The sequence below is a fragment of the Misgurnus anguillicaudatus genome, chromosome 21 (genome assembly GCF_027580225.2).
Source record: "Misgurnus anguillicaudatus chromosome 21, ASM2758022v2, whole genome shotgun sequence".
Taxonomy (NCBI): domain Eukaryota; kingdom Metazoa; phylum Chordata; class Actinopteri; order Cypriniformes; family Cobitidae; genus Misgurnus; species Misgurnus anguillicaudatus.
Window position 1 is genome coordinate 32,394,096 of NC_073357.2, and position 14,597 is coordinate 32,408,692.

General features: G+C 39.0%; 1 protein-coding gene across 10 annotated transcripts in view; it reads left to right on the plus strand.

Annotated features, from left to right (window-relative positions):
* The window catches only part of tjp1a (tight junction protein 1a), a 144,713-nt gene that overhangs the window by 58,085 nt on the left and 72,031 nt on the right, over nucleotides 1-14,597 (plus strand). The window lies entirely within an intron of this gene.

The following is a 14,597-nucleotide window of genomic DNA, read 5'->3' on the forward strand; positions in this document are numbered from 1 at the left end:
AATGCATCTAAAGTTTAAAACAAAAGCAATTTTCGTTCTCATACTCCCTAAAGCCCCCTACAAGCACATACACATTATATTAACCCTAACCCTAACCCTAACCCCCGTACTGAAGGCTCAGCCTGATGAAATTGAGTCCTACTCGAATTGAAGGTTTTTAAGTTCTTAGTGGCCTGAGTGTTTCTATTTTCGTCTCTCTTTCATCTACCCATAATGCTGTGTCAGCAGTCATACACTTAGCAGTCTTACTTAAGAGCCTGGTTTAACTCAGTGTTACACTTACTAAGAAAAGATGAAACAGTGAAACTCCCACACATCAGCTGACCTTCCCATAATCCTGAGCTGCTGACTTTCCCTGAAGCATGAGAGTGTGAGTTTAATGGCATGTATGTGGTTTTGAGACTGAAAGAGTGTCAGCGACCAAAAATGTGTCACAAGTGGTACACCCCTCCCTAGTTTAAGAAAAGCAAAAATAGGCGTGGAATGCGGTTGTGAGGAGAGGGGTGGGAGAGAGAGGAGCAGGGGGCAGACACAACAACTGTCTCTGCTCCAGACACTTGCAGATATGTAGTGAAAACTGAATCAAACCTTCTTACAGTACAAGTACACAGGAAGAGTCTTCAATGCAACAACATGGACAAATATTTAGTTTGAAATATCATAGCACAATCCAGAAAACATCCCAAAATTCCTTTGTACATTTAATTTAATAACTTTTATGACTGTTGGTCTGTTGATCCACTACGGTGATTTACGTCAGTCGAGTGTATTTTGCAATATACAGGGCTTGTGTCGGTCACAGACTGTAGCTGTCAGCCCTGCATTGCTCCATTTCCCAAAACAACAGCAGATGTCAGCGGTCCCTCCCCGTCTCCCTCCGCCCGGCTTACACCTCTTTTCAGTTGGGGGATCCCTGTTCTGCTGAGCTCATCAGACTGACCCCTTTCAGAGTGGCGTAAATCGACTGCCGCCGTGGTCTTTTCTCTCTTTACAAGCAGTGAATGTGCTAAAACAGCACTGGATAATCACTTGGCATTAGTACCTGTTGTGTAAAGCATTAGTGGTAAGAATTGACTGGTGGGACTTGCGGTCTCCCGCTGAACACTAAAACTTATGAAGCCTGATCCTGGCACCACCATGGAGGGCAGATTACCAAGCGCGGCCTGGCTTACACACTAACATTTCCCAGCATGCACTTGCGCCAGCCACTAGCTTCCCCACCTTTGCCCTCACAAGATGGACATGCAGACTGCTGGTTTTTCATACATGTAAACTTACCCGTTATTTAATTAATAAATGATTATTGATGCTAAAGTGTGTTATGTTGAATTTGTTTTCCCATTCCAATAACATGCAAAGACAACTACATGCATGACATTCGCTCTGTCAGAACATGGCAACCCGACCTGTTTGCTTTTTGACAGCACACAAGCATTATGTGCTGTCAAAACGCAGTCAAATACTGTTAATGTGGCAACCTGGAATTTCAAAAGATTGCGTCAATTGATAAAATTATTTCTCAGGCAGGTTAGGGCTGCTATTTTTTTTTTTTAAGAGATAATGATGTAAAGTTGTGTAGGCAAGCTTGGCAGCGAAGCTCTATTCTTGTTAGTACTTAAGGCTGTCAGTATGGAAACTAGGTAGGCTATATTCCTCGAGAGAGCTGTCAATCAGATTTCTGTCTCTCTCCAAAAAAGAAAAAGCCCCCTTTGTGGCTGATTTCATGGCACATGGAGTGATTTCGCAAAGAACTGCTGAGATGGGACCTGTGGGCCCGATGAAAGCAGGGTTTTAATCATGGCCGACTCCAGTGACCTTATCGGAGCATTATTACCTCTGTTTACCGTGAATCACATTACCCAGTCCCACACGCACTGCTCTAAATCAGATTCAGTGCTCATAACTCAGTTCAGCAGAAAGAGGCAGTCCCAATGCTCTCATTTGCCCACAATCACTTTCTCACTGTTGCCTCCTTAAGAGTCAGTGCTCGACGGGAGAAGCAGGTTTCTCACTCACCTCTGGCTCTGTGGTTTAACTACATTATTAATATAAGAGGATTACTGGAAATGTTTTCCTGTTTAATGTGTTATAGTGGCACTAATGCAGCTGTGAGAGCCAGTACTGTCATCCTGTTTACCTGCGACTGTTTGAGACTTCAACAGCTGAATCTGTACAGACCATGAAGCCCGGTCTTTGTTTATTCCCTTCATTTTGCATGAATGCCCAAATGACCTCTGCTCCTGACAGAACCAGACTGGGCCAGACCTATATTATGATTATTTCAACACATTCTGCTTTAGGTAACACCACTGGGCAGCTGTTGAGGCAATGAGCATGCAACTAAAGCTCTTACCGTATCTACTTAAGCAAAGATAAACATCCTGAAAAGCTTATCTCAATTACATTACAATTTTAAACATTTTAAAATCTGACAACAGTGGTGTCATAAATATAGTTTTTTAGCTGAAATCATACTTACTGTGCGTTCACAGCAGACGTGGTAGAGGCGTCAAGCGCAAGTGATTTCAATATTAAGTCAATGTAATGGTGTGCCTGGATGCGCGTCTGGAGGTCTCGCAGAGCAAATGAGTCATTTAGCACAGTGCGGTAGGCGCGATTCTGCGTGAATCCCGCGAATTGAGCGTTGTCATGGGAAACACGCTTGTTGAAAAATCTGAACTTTGTCGGAAAAACACGCCAGGTTAGACAGTCAGGAGCTTGCTCTAGTAGTGACGTGATTACAGGAAGCAAGCAGAGTCACAGAAGCCCCTCCCATGACGCGAATTTCCGCGTGAATGTCTTGATGACTAGAATTTCAAGTGCGAATGAAGCGAGTTCACTCAAAATGTTCAAGCGTCCAACTACGCGAGTAGATTACATACAAAGTCAATGCAAAGACGCGATCAGACACATCCTCGCACAAGTTGAATATTTTTAACTTGGGCGAGGATGTGTCTGATTAGCATGACACAAAGTTAAATCCTGCTAGAAATCTAATGCGAGTAACGCGATGCCCTGCGTTTGGTGTGTACGCGGAAGAGGCGACAAGTGTGAGTGATTTATATGTTAAATCAATGCAAAGAAGCGAATAGGCATCCTGCGATGCGGTTAGTGCGAATGGCGCGGACCAACCGAATTGATCGTTGCCGCGTGATCCGCGTGAGTTGAAAATTCGGAACTTTGGCACAACAATGGAGGACAATCATCATCAGTACACGAGACATCTTCATACCGTATTTTCCGGACTATAAGTCACACTTTTTTTCATAGTTTGGCTGGTCCTGTGACTTATATTCAGGTGTGACTTACAGTATATGGCAAAATTAATTCATGCTGGCTAACATGAACCAAAAGAAAACATAAAAGTCTGCAGCCACGAGAGGGCGCTCTATGTTGCTCCTGTAGCATACCTCTAAAAAAAAAACTGTTAACGGAAACATTCACTTAAAGACAATGGAGAAAGACTTAACAAACAAAATGCCCCCCAAAAGAATGATACTTTTCTAAATAAATGCGACTTATAGTCCAGTGCGACTTATATATGTTTTTTCCTCTTCATGACACATTTTTTGACTGATGCGACTTATACTCTGGAGCGACTTAAAGTCTGCAAAATACGGTACTTTTACAGGAATTTAAAGAATCTTGTTTGGAAGCGTGAGGAGGTTTTAGCAATATAAGCTCAATTTTAACTATATAAGCCCCTCCCATGATGCGAATTTACGTGTGAATGTCTGGAATGACTAAAATTTCATGCACGAATGAAGCGAGTAAACTCAAAATGTACGCGCGAATAGCACATTTTTTCCGCCTTTTCCGTGTCTGGTGTGAACATTCATTTTTAGGTTTGTTCAACTATGTGCACATATAAGAAACAGCCAATTTGCTCTTTTAATACAATCCTGTACTCATGTTTAATTAAAATGTCTTTTTTTCCTTTGAATTATTCCTGATTGTTGTGTTGATATTATAATTAAAAAAGACCTTCTAGGGACAAGTGTTGCAAATTAGCTTGGGCTTCAAGCACTATGATGCATGCATTTAATGACTGTTATTTCAGTTTTCTCTATGTTTATTGTATCTGTCCCAATACAAATAAAAAATAAATAAATCCAGGACTTCCATTCCATAAGCCTTTGTATTAAGCATCATTTTCTCTCTCATTATACTGCTTATATTTATTTAAAATGCATGCCTGTGTCAGGAAACCTTTAATGAATGCATAATAAATGAAGAGTGGTTTGTGATGAGGAGCATCTGCTCTCATGCTGACTGCACCATGATGTTGTGCTGTGGGCTAAGGGGCATCTGCAGTCATGTGTTACTCTTGACGTCACAGATGACCTTGAGTAAAGTAAATATCTTCTTCCCTCCTTTACTTCTGGACATTGTGGATCTTTTCTGGAATGTGCTGAACATCTTAGAAATGACAGATAGAGAAAGTAAAAGACCCTAACCCTAACCCTAACTCTCATATAGACGGTTTCAGGGGCAACAACATAAACAATTGGCTTTTGTGTCCCGTATTTAACTTCTGGTAGACTTCTAAAAGGAATCAGTAAACACAGAGTACATCTATTATAGTACACTCTAAAAAATGGTGCTAAATAGCACCAACTAAATTTTTAGTGCTGCATAGCACCTATAAAGCACATTTGAAGAACCATACAGGGGTGATATAGCACCACTATAGCACCAGATATGGTTCTATATAGCACAATATAGTTCTACACAGATGCTACACAAGTACAACATAGTTGCTATGGCACTTAAAATGGTTCCCCTATATGATTACGAGCCAGTGAACCACTTTTAGTGCCATCTCAGTCAAGAAGAAATTATGCTTTTTGAGGAAAACATTCCAGGATTTTTCTCATTTTAATGGACTTTAATGGACCCCAACACTTAACAGTTGTAATGCAGTTTAAAATTGCAGTTTCAAAGTACTCTAAACGATCCCAAACGCGGCATAAGGGTCTTATATAGTGAAAAGATTGTCATTTTTGACAAGAAAAATAAAAAATATGCACTTTTAAACCACAACTTCTCGTCTTCCTCCGGCTGTGTGACGAGCCAGCGTGACCTCACGTAATTGCGAGAGGAGAAGAAGTTGTGGTTTAAAAGAGCATATTTTTATTTTTTTATCGTTTTGCTAGATAAGACCCTTATGCCTCATTTTGGATCATTTAGAGTCTTTTAAAACTTAGTTTAAAAAAAAGTGAAGTGTTGAGTTAAGTTTTAAGTGTCGGGGTCCATTAAAGTCCATTAAAATGAAAAAAAAAATCCTGGAATGTTTTCCTCAAAAAAACATAATTTCTTCTCTACTGAACAAAGAAAGACATCAACACTCTGGATGAAATAGTGGTGAGTGAATTATCTGGATTTTTTTTTTAAGAAAATGGACTAATCCTTTAAATTCTTGCCTGGCTGCCAAATCCACACAGCGGTGATCCATGCTCGCCATCTCCCCTCGTCTTATGGAAATTATTTTTTTCATATTCCACAAAGTATTTAGTCCAGAGGTCAGCTTAGTCACTATAGCCAGACCAATAAATAAGCACAAGACCGGACGTTAAGTTCGGGTCTGGTGCGTAAGTGCGGCAATGCACATGTTTCTGATAAAACCATCTATACAAAATGAAAAAGTGTCCATCAGTTCAACATATTACATTCAGACACAAACTGCTTGCTAATCTCATTTATATAGCATTACAATAAGATTTTCTTAACAGACAAGCTTAAACTCTAATCCTGCGAGTCCATGTGAGCAGTGATGTATGTTGGATCCTTGACCTATGGTCTTCATAGATAAGCCATCACAGTGGCCATTTCCGAACATGTGGCCCGTGCAGTTGGTATGCTAATGCATTTGCCAACATTCCTACAGACTGGGAGAAAATACGGGTGCCTATGCTAAGCTGGCAAAAGAGTTACTACTGTTCTCATTTAAACTTTAATTAGCTGTGAAAGTGACATTTGATCCTCAATGAGTTTTTAATTGGATGCCCATGAAAACTGAAGATTTACAAGGGTTGTAAGCTGTGGAAAATGGATTTCACTGGAGCGTGATTGGCTAATGATATTACAGAGTAGCCAGGCTGAAAAACCAGAGAGGAGGTGAGAGTGTCAAACACATTGTGTTCCAGATCAGACCTTGACCTACATGAACCGCTTACAAAAAACATGGCAATTGTTACAGAGTAACAGTGTGTGTTGCATCTGGAACATTATTATCCTGTTTCATTGCTGGCGGCGTATTTATACACATCCCCTGAGTTAATATATAAACCTCCTTTGATTCTCTACACTGCAGTTGTGTATTAACTCATACTATTGTTGACTGATATAAATGTCCTCCGTTGTAATGCTTAAATGATCCCTTTAGGGTTTAGTGCACATAAAAACACAACATGTCACATGTAACCAGGTTTCGTACAGCGACTTTCTAATGGCACTGGGATAGCAGCAGGGCTCAACACAACCGCTGATCTCATAGAGATGCTTCTCACGTCATTACATAAACCTGTTAAAGTGAGCCATCGGTCTCATCTCGCTGATGAAAGATACTCGCCCACCTTCTCCATGTCTTGTCGAATCTAGCCATAATCCTTTCCTCATATTGCATTAGAGAGCGTCAGATTGGTAGATGTGTAGCCTATTGGATATTTGTTCACATCTGTGGCACGTTTGTGAGGCTGTTTGCAGGGATATTCATCCCTTCTAGCTCTCAGACAAGTTAATGACATATCTTTCCCCCACCTTTCTACCTTGCTTGCTCCTATGACATTAAATAGACTGTAATATCGGCATAAGACTGTATGATATGTGTATTTCAGTTCATTTCTGCATTTACAGATTTGGGAATCATACCCATGGCTAAATGTCAAAGATGATCTGAACAAGAAATGGGAGTTGATTTATAGCAATCACACTTTATTTATTGTTTTTCACTATTACAGAAGAATACTCATTGCTTATGAAAGGTGAATTACATGTAATTCACATAATATGTCAGGACCAGCTTGATCTCACAAGAATTCGTACATACAAAACTAAACCCCTAACGCCTTACATAACCCCAACGTCACAGGGGTCAAGGCAAATCGTTCAAAAACGTACAAATGTGGTTGTAAAACTCGTAAAATATGTACACATTCTCGTGAGAGAGCGTTATCAGGGCTGATATTAAAACTTAAACACTTAACTTAAACAAATTGTTATTTCATTTTATGATGGCTATTATGTTCTCTGTGGAAAAAGTATGAAAAAAATAATGAGCTGTTTTTTTAACTTTATAAATAGAACGATGTAACCAAGTGTGTGATGTGAATTATTGAAGGACAGAATGCTTTGAGCTCTGCTTACATTAATCAAAGCACAACAACAGTTTTAGATGTCTATATTTAGTCATGCAAATGTCCTAATAAAAAGCTATTTTTTATTTCTGTTTGTTTGTTTTGTTATGATTCTAGTAGTACATCGAATAAATGTCATTGTGTCTTAAAGGAGCATTGTTTGCTGTCTTACCCACTCTTTGTTCATAAAACAATGGACTGGAAACAAATCACATGTTCATCTCTGAAACCTCAACCTCGAATTCCAGAAAGGGAGCAGAATTCAACATTACAATGGTCCGTTATTTAACTAAGGTTACATTAAATCTACTTTGTGACTTGTTTTGGTTACTAATGAAATCAAAGCAGTAGGAGTGTTAAAAGGACACTCTACTTAAAAAAAAAAAAATTCTTCTTTTCTAGCTCCCCTAGAGTTAAACATTTCATTTTTACAGTTTTGGAATCCATTCAGCCGATCTCCGGGTCTGGCGGTACCACTTTTAGCATAGCCCAGCACAATCTATTGAATCTGATCAGACCATTAGCATCACGCTCAAAAATAACCAAAGAGTTTCGATATATATTTCTATTTAAAACTTGAGTCTTCTGTAGTTACATCGTAAGTATTAAGTTATGTTTTATCTTCTGCACATGTGCGAGGAGGACGAGTGTCAGTGCGGTTCGTTTAGTTTACGTTATTCAGTTTTATGTGATTTTAGTTGTGATTTAAGTTGTGATTTTCTAGGCCGATATGGCTAAAACTACTCTCATTCCAGCGTAAAAATCAAGGACTTTGCTGCTGTAACATGGCTGCAGCAGTCGCATTGATATTACGCAGTGCCCAAAAATAATCCTCTGCTATTGATAGTAACCAAGGGGACTATTTTCAGGCACTGCTTAGAGCGTATTTTAAAAAGTGGAGTATTCCTTTAACAGTAAAGTGCTTAAGCTGTGTTGTGCTGGCACTGGGTAAAGCTAATAGCTCTGAACATGCACATTTGGACATGACCCAGTGGGTTGAATGGAGGACAGCAGTCTTTCTGGACTGGCACAGACTGGCCTGTAACCGTGGCCCTTGTGGGAGTAAAACAGATTTTCTAATTTTAGAATGAAACAATTAAACAGACGCTTTTACGTTACTCGTAAAAGGTCGCAGAGTGGATGCTATTGTTGCTCTATTTGTGCAAGTTCCTTTGAAAGTAATTTGTCCTGTTAAAGAGTAAATGTAAATTTTTTCCATGTATGTTTCTTATTTTGCCATAGAGGAATCTTTATGTTTTATATACAGTATAAATGCTTGCGTTGGACTCTAAATTTAGTCATTTTGCTATATTTGATTCCATTTCCAACTGTTGCATTCATCTTGGGTTATTCAATCACAGATTAGACACAATACCCATTCTACGCTGCATTCCCCTGTGACCCATAACATGCACTTAAAGTGAATTTTGTTTTTTGCCAGTGTTTGATTAATGTCCAATCTCTGTGATGATATTCAGTCTGTGTGAACAGCTATGTTTGGGACCACAGTTAAGTTTAAAAGAGGAGGTCAGCTTGGGCTCTCTGCATGAACTAGGATTGAGAGTTATGCAATCACTGCATCTTTCTGGGTTTTCCTGTAAACAAGATACAAAAACTGGTCACATAATTGCAAGATATGAGGAGGTGGTTGAATTCAGCAGGACACAGATGTTGGTAATATATGAGTTTTTAATAGTTAAACTAGTTTAAGTTAAAATAAAATTAATTTAAATACATTAAAATTTTAATACATTTAATTTCAAATGTAAAAGGAAATTTAAATAATTTAAACGGTCATGAAACCCCTATATTTCAGCTCCAATCTACATGCAACTTAAATGGTTGTGGTGTGGACGCAGATAGAAGAGCAAGGAGTGGGCACGCATGGGTTGTGACCAACGTGATCTTACAGTGTGACATGACTTTGGGGAAAGTCGTCACATGCTTTTCACACTGGAAATAGTTAAACCCGGGTTAAAGGAATCTTTTTTATATTTTACACTGTTCGCACTTAACCAGGGGTTAAGAGATAACCCTGGGTATTCATAATCTGATGTTTCACAGGCTGTGTCCCAATTCAAAGACCTTCTAAGGACGTATTTTAAGACATTGTGCTGCGTTACAGCAGCGCGACTTGAGGCTAGTAAGGCTGTCCCAATTCAAAGGATGCTTAGAATGAAGCCTCAAAATGCATCCTCATTTCTCTGCGCTGTTAAGGATAGAACGAATGGATACTTAACAGATGAGGATATCCCAAGAGTCATTGAGCGTCTGTAACGGATGCATTTAATGTGGATATTCTAAAATAAACAATTAAAACCTTTATTAAATAAAAGTGTATTATCAGAATTTTTTTTTCTTGTCATTGTTTTAGTATCATAAGTTATGTTTTGTGTTAATATTATTCTTTTTATGTTGCGTATATTTCTAAGGTTGATTAATTTGATATACTGTTGAATAGTTAATCTACATCAACGTGTCATATTTTCTAAAATAAATAAATATTTTTCTGATTTCATATTTATTTTAATACGTCAGAAACGTCTCCGCTGTGTCCTGCTGACAGGCGTGGTGGGCACGTGCAGCAGGTGACGCCAATTATGGGTCCTCCGAAGGTTAGACAGTCTCATTTCAGTTCTCTTCACGAACTTCTGAGGCTTCCACCTTGAAAGACCGAGTGCTCACCTTTTAAGGTCTCATGCTTATAAGGTTGCAGGCAGCCCTTGAATTGGGACACAGCTACCCTGTGCATTCCTAAACCCTAGTTCAGGTGTCTGAAACCCTTATCATATAATGCAATGACTTCGGAGGCATGAAGGCAGCTCAGAGAAAACGCTTTCAGACACACTTCATAGGCAGCGTGTTTGAAATATAAACAGAGAGTGCCTTTGTGATAACTAATCACATATTTGAAAACTACAATACTAATTTCTTGCTAGAAATGCAATTAAAAGGTGTAAAAAAGTGAAAATGTACATTTATTTACACTAAATTTGTGCTCCAGCCGCTTTCTTTGCCACCCTTTTATTTTTTCGATCTCGAGCTCGACCAATCACAATCCCCATGGGCACCAAACATTGGATTCGGACATGCCTTCCTGCCTTGGAATGCTGGCTCAGAAAGCAGCAATTTAGAGTTTTCGGACGCAGCCATTCTAACGGTTTCGTTTCACATTGTACGCGTTTGGCACAGCAATGTGGGGTTAACAAAAAACCCAGGATAACCTTGCTTTTGAGCAGGGTTTCATAACCCTGGGTTAATTTCAGGGATAATCCCGCTTTGCAGAACGAAGATAGCCCAAGATTATGCGCAGCGTGAAAAGCCCTAAAGTTAAAATTTCCAGCTCTGCTTTGAATTTAAAAATTTAAATCAATAATCACAATTAAGTTGTGTTCTTCTTTTTAGATAATCCAGTGTGACAATTTACCTGCCGATGGGGCAAATTGTCACAAGTGAACATTCTCTATTCAACAGTCTAAAACTCTGTAATGAGATAAGATATGAAAATGTAATGAATACAACATATGTGCCGAAGACCTTCTTTCATTTGGTACTGTATGAGATTTATATCATTGTGATGTATGGTGCTCAGTAAATGTTAGACAGTGTAAAAAGTGTGATAACTTACCCCGCTCTCCCCTACCGAATCGTACGCATGTGCGATTGCCCCCGCTGACCTTCTTGACGGAGCACGTTATTTGCTGTCATAAATAATTAAACCAACATTTTCTCATTGGATAACACACTGAGGCGTCATCGATGTGCTATGGTACATTGCCACGCCACAACCTGTGACGTTGAAGCAATGTAGATTTTAATCCCGGAGGGCGAAAATAGAACAAAAAAGCTACAATTACCTCCTTTTCTTCTGTGATGTGCAATACAATCACCTCTCAGAAAATCATGACCCTTTAAAAAATTTGATTTTAAATCTTTTATTGAACATGTACAGTATTGCTTACCACAAAATCATTGATTAGTTTGGTATTTGATTTTAACAGAGATTCTCAGATGGTCTGACCTCGAGATGGTTTTCATTAGTAATAGTAACAGGGGCACTTTGCTTTGTGAGGGCCTCGACCAAGGCAAGAATTTCCAGAGTCAATAAAGCCTCTGGAAACTAGATAAGGTTAAACGGTTTTTAATTCAGCCCAGATGAAGACAGACAGTGAAACTGAATCATTTCTCCCCTGTACTGTTCCCTCCCTCAGGTCTCTGAGGTTTGCTATGCTTTTCTACTCCACCGATCTCCCTTTCCTTAATCCCCTACCAATACTGTAAACACCAATAGTGTTTAAAAACTGCTCTGGCCAATCAGATCCTGATTTACCCAACGGATTTGATTTTGTCATAACTTTGTTACTTGGACTCTGCTGTAATTAGCATGTTGACGTCTCAAACCTGTTGTGGAGACAATACAATAGCCAAGTGAGGAACAGACTGTATCAGAGCAGTTCCTGGCCTTAGATTGTAACCTTTGCCTCAGATATCTTGTTTTTGCTGGCAGAGGTGTAGCTCTCTCTTTATATTTTTTCTTCTCCATGGCACCTCATATTGGACTCCTTCAGTTTCTCTACATCAAAAATTCAGAACATGCTTTTGATATTTGTCTGCTGCATACTTTTTGCATTTTATTCACTACACCCATGCAATTCAACCGTAAAAGGCTAATAATATTCATAAATCATCTATAACCATAAACTAAAATCTATCAAGCCCTTACTCTTCTCAAAATAAATTTTTGCGGTTTATTTCTGTCAGTACATTGTAACATTCAACGTTATAAAATATGTACAGTGCACAGTAAATGGCAGAACATGTGATCTTTGCACTTTTCACCATCATTAGCTTCCAACTACTGGCAGGCGAGCAAACCTACCGAGATCTCCCTCATGCTTCTGTGTGTGCTTGTGTATGCATGTGTGTGATTTTAAGGTCATGAGGGTTTTCCAAGTGCTTGCTCTTCCATGAGCACACCTGAGCTCAGTTTTTGAGGGCTGTTTAGGGTAGCCATGCGTGTCAAAGCTGCATCTATCAGGTTTTTCTGTCTCTCTTGCTCTATTCACACAACCATTCTCTCTACAGGGCTGCCCTGCGATGCTTTTCATCTTAATCATTGATTAAAGTTGCTTAAAGGGTTTTCAAGCAACTAAGGAGACATTCTGAGATTTGGGGAATCTGAAGATTGATTTGCCTGCGCTAACAGACAGCATGCTGAACTTACTGATATCCTCCATTTTAGACGCGGATCGTAACATGCGATGGAGGAGGATGGAGCGCTTGTCTTCACTGGCAGTATTTACCATTCTGTTTCTCTGTTGTTGTGTTGTGTTTAAAGTAATATTCAGGACTCAGAGGCGCTCATGCATTTTATTCATCCCCTGTGCTTGTGCTTTATTTAATTTTGGCTCTGGTCCAGTCATCCGTGTATTCTTCTATGATATTTAAATATTTAATCATCTTGCACATCTGTAAAACATTTTGTTTAGAAAATGATGAAAGTGCATGTTTATGTCTGATGGATGAAAGAGCAATTGGAGGAAATTCACGTTTTGTTTTTTGTTTACAGCACCAAGTTATTTCTTTGCTTGACCTTTTTTCTTCTTAACCCTTTCGGGTTGTTCATGTACAAAAATGGTTTCCTCCCTCATTTACTGTTTTTGCGCCATTGACTTCCATTATAACAAAATTTTTTGATTGCAAAGCCATGACATGGTGGTTTTTCCTTTTGCTAAGAAGTAAAATTTTTACTGCTGATCACCATGTGGCACCATTAACCCTTTAGTAGGCCTGCGCAAAAAACAGAGCGTAATTTCTGGCTTGTACATTGAGTTATATGTAGTATAAAAGCGTGTGTGTGTGTGTGGGGGGGGGTAGTATTGAGGATCAATAGACCCCTTCATGGTTCACGTCACAGGCGGTTCAAACTGCGCATGTCGGGGTCAGAATTACAGCAGATAGAGTTGCGTATTATTCGGTATCGTAAAAAATGCCTACTTACGTTGTGGGCTTTGAAAATCGCACCAGGTCTTCCGTTAAGTTTTCGCGATTCATGCAGAATCTCAAAAACAAAAAAATACAACATCTGCGGCTGCAAGCAATTAACGTGCAGACTGGGACAATGCAAAGATCAAAGAAGCTTGTGTGTGTAGTGCTCACTTCATTTGAGGTAAGTCATAATTTTTCATCCCTGTTAGATTAAATTATAAAGCCTCGATTGTATGAACAGTTTGACCCCATGCTGCACGCGCACCCGATAGTCATTCAATGTTTACAAACCTTGAAGGGGTCTATACCTCCAACAATCAAGAATGCATGATTGTATAGTGTCATGGCTTTGCAATCAAAACATTTTGTTATAATGAAAGTCAATCGGGCAAAAAAGCCACGAACAACTAATTAGGGAGAAAAAAATAAAAACTGAATCTGCACAAAAACTAAAAAAAGGCATCAAAGCCAATGTTTTTATCGATCTTTGACAATGAAGACTTAAAATCTTTTATGATTCCTTATGCCTTTACCAATAAGAGAATGTGACTTGTTACAGAGTTATTTTGGGTTTAACCCTCGGCCCTAAATTATGACAAGAATATCCACTCAGCATGGCTAATCCAAAGCATCCTTCGCCCCTCTATTGGACCTGTCTGTCAACCACCAGTGCATTTGTGGTATACAGTAAAACATGTTTTTATGTTTTAAAAGCTTTTGGATTTTGTTTGCTTAGATTTTAAGTTTTGTGATGTTTTTTCTTTCTGTGCAAATATGGTATTTTCAGAATAACAAGGCATGTGGTTGCTTCAGATCTTTTCTCGTTTGTTGTTGTTGGAAAGGATATCTTCACCATCTTTGGAGCTTTGGAGATTTAGATAAAGCTTGTTTGTTGTACGGAAATGAAGCAATTTTACTGAAGTACAGCAAAACTTCAGGGACATAATCCATGAGAGAATAGCTGAATAACTGATAGTACTTTGAAGGAAAAAGAGATGTTTATGCCGTTATGGAGTTGTTTTCCATTTGTATTATTTCCAAACATAAGCTGACATTTTACTTTGGAAAGTACAGCCCATAATGCTGTTTTCAAAACAATACAAGGAGCTTTCTGGGGCTCTGTCCTATGGGAGGAGACCCGGAAACCACAGGAAGTGGTTTGTATTGCAGCAATTATGTCCTTTTGGGTTTCCTGTGTAGTTTGTTATCGACCAAAATCCAATCCGCAGGTTAAACCGCATGCAATCTGAGTCT